At 41.8% G+C, this 2,500-nt stretch overlaps 1 protein-coding gene across 5 annotated transcripts in view; it reads left to right on the top strand.

Moving 5' to 3' along the window:
- The window catches only part of LOC122250339 (uncharacterized), a 188,406-nt gene that overhangs the window by 85,161 nt on the left and 100,745 nt on the right, over positions 1-2,500 (top strand). The window lies entirely within an intron of this gene.

Below are 2,500 nucleotides of genomic sequence, written 5' to 3'. Positions count from 1 at the left end.
TGTGTGTGTGTGTGTGTGTGTGTGTGTGTGTGTGTGTGTGTGTGTGTGTGTGTGTGTGTGTGTGTGTGTGTGTATATATATATATATAAATGTATATATTTATATATGTGTGTGTGTGTGTGTGTGTGTGTGTGTGTGTGTACATATATATATATATATATATATATAATATATATATATATATATATATATATATATATATATGTACATATATATATATATATATATATATATATATATATATATATATATATATATATAAACATATATACACCTAGCTGAGCAGAGAGCTGATCGACACACAGATACACAGATATACTGGGCTCTGGTAAGAAAAAGGAAAAAGAATCCACACACACTTTTCATACCATAGACTAAAAAAATCGTAGCCATCACAGTGGTTAGAATCCTAATGGGAGAGTTTGTGAACGCTAGAGTGATAAGAGCGAGAGAGGGTGAGAGAGGGAGTAGGAGGAGGAGGTGCAGGGGAGAGAAAGAGTAGGCGAAGAGAATAAGAAGAGAAAGAGGGGATGAACAGAGACAATGGAGGGTGGGGTAGGGGTGAGGAGTGGACGAGAAAAAAGACTAAGAGAAAAGAGATGTGAAGAGCGTGTGAGTGGGCGGAAAGGGGTTGGATTCCTCTCTCTCAATTTCTTTGTTTCTTTGCTTGCTTTTTCGTCTGTAGTGGTTTGTATGAAAGCTAAAGAGAGAGCGTATAAAGAAAGGGAAAATAAGAGGACGGTAACTAGATTGAGTAACGAAGAACGAGAATGAGGAAAAGACTACGAGGAAAAGAGGCGGAAAGAGAAGATAGGCAGAGAAAGGGGGGGCAAAATTGCCAGGTAGAAGAGTGGAAGAGGAAGATAAGACGAAAGCAGAAACAGAAGGAACATCAAAACGAAGAAGGACCCAAAGAAACATCGAGAAAAGGAAAATCCACGAAAGAATGAAAAGACGAAGAAAATGTAAACATAACACTAATGTGTGAAACGGAACTGATCTATCAACACAAAAACAAAAACAACAGACAATAAAAAAGAAAAAAAAGAACAGGAGGTGCACTATAGCGTGATCGCCAAGTCACGTGATCGTAGGGACGGCTTCATAACCCGTTAAAGAGGATCTTGTTTCAGCCTTTCTTCTTATCATTATTCTGTCAGTCTGATCATCTTGTCAGAAGGACTCTCCGATCATTCATTTGTTAATGTCTTGTCAGTTACGTGTCATGCAGATCGGAAAATGTTCAGTATGTACGTGTCATACTATCGACGGTGTATTTTTTTTTTTTGTTTTTCTATTATTCACGAGGATATATATTTTCAGCTTGTAATGTTCTCTTCCCTTGACAAGTATAAAGTACTCTTGATTGTAACCATACTGTCCAAAAAGTTTCAAAGAGATTACATCATACACATCATTCCAAAATACCTGTTAAAAAAAGAAAAGAAAAGAAAAAAAAAAAAAAAAAACGTGTCTTTCGTATCATCCATAGTCATAGTCAAAATCCCTGCTACCCCCACCCCCCTCCCCCCTAAACAGTCCTTCGCGAATCGTCTTCGTGCGTGTTTATACTGCTTAATTAAAAAACGCCTTTGTCACGCTCCCCTCTCGTGCCTGGCTTCCTCGAGGCGGCGGCTGATGGCGTGAGTGACACCGCATTCACTGGCGGCCTTGTTTGATTACATTCTGGTCGATGTGATTTGCTGTTGCTTTTTTAGAAGAAGAAAGAGGGGAAAGGAAAAAAAAAGAAAAGAAGAAAAAAAAAACAATGAAAATGTTTTGGCTTTGCCTTCACAACTCGTCAACTGTGTGTCTTAAAATAAACCAATTAGAGGAGGTAAGCCAGTTGTATGTCGTGTCGAGAAAAGTTCTCCTAAATATAGCCAAGCCAGATGCAGTCAGCTGGGTGTGACGTCACCAAAGCGCTGTTATCGGTCAGCGGCCATCACGCGAAGCTTCGGGTATGACGTCACAGTTGACGTCACAGTTAAGTTACCATAATAGCCCCGTTGTTAAAGCTGAACAGCGAAGCAAAAGGAGGGAGGGTTATTATGATCAAAGTGGGGGGGGGGGGATGAGGGGGGGAGGGGGCGAGAAATGTTATCAGCGTGAGGCACAAGAGTCATCATGGAAGTCATGAGAGAGGCGAGGGAGCGAGGGCACCGGGGTGGGAGGGGGTGGGGGGTGGGGTGGGGTCACTGGTGCTAGTGATGACCGCAGCTACTTTTTTTTTATTTCCGTTTTTTGTTTTTGTTTTTTTGTCTTTAGGTGAAGCAAATTGGCTCTCGCGATACTGAGGGATTTTGATGTAACGCTAAGGGTTAGGAGACAATCCCAAAGAACGATAACGTATAACAGGTGGATAACCCACATCCACCCACCATCACCCACCACATTGCCGCCCTCCGTTACCCACCATCAACACCGCCCACTGCCACTGCCACCATCACCCACCATAGCGTGGCGGCCCGAGGGGAGGCCATATAAGCCTTCCATTTTC

The sequence above is a fragment of the Penaeus japonicus genome, unplaced genomic scaffold, assembly GCF_977035675.1.
Source record: "Penaeus japonicus unplaced genomic scaffold, GWHDUDI00000001_assembly GWHDUDI00000010, whole genome shotgun sequence".
Lineage (NCBI taxonomy): Eukaryota > Metazoa > Arthropoda > Malacostraca > Decapoda > Penaeidae > Penaeus > Penaeus japonicus.
Note: the sequence above shows the minus strand (reverse complement) of the source record. Positions and strands in the feature narration are given on the sequence as shown.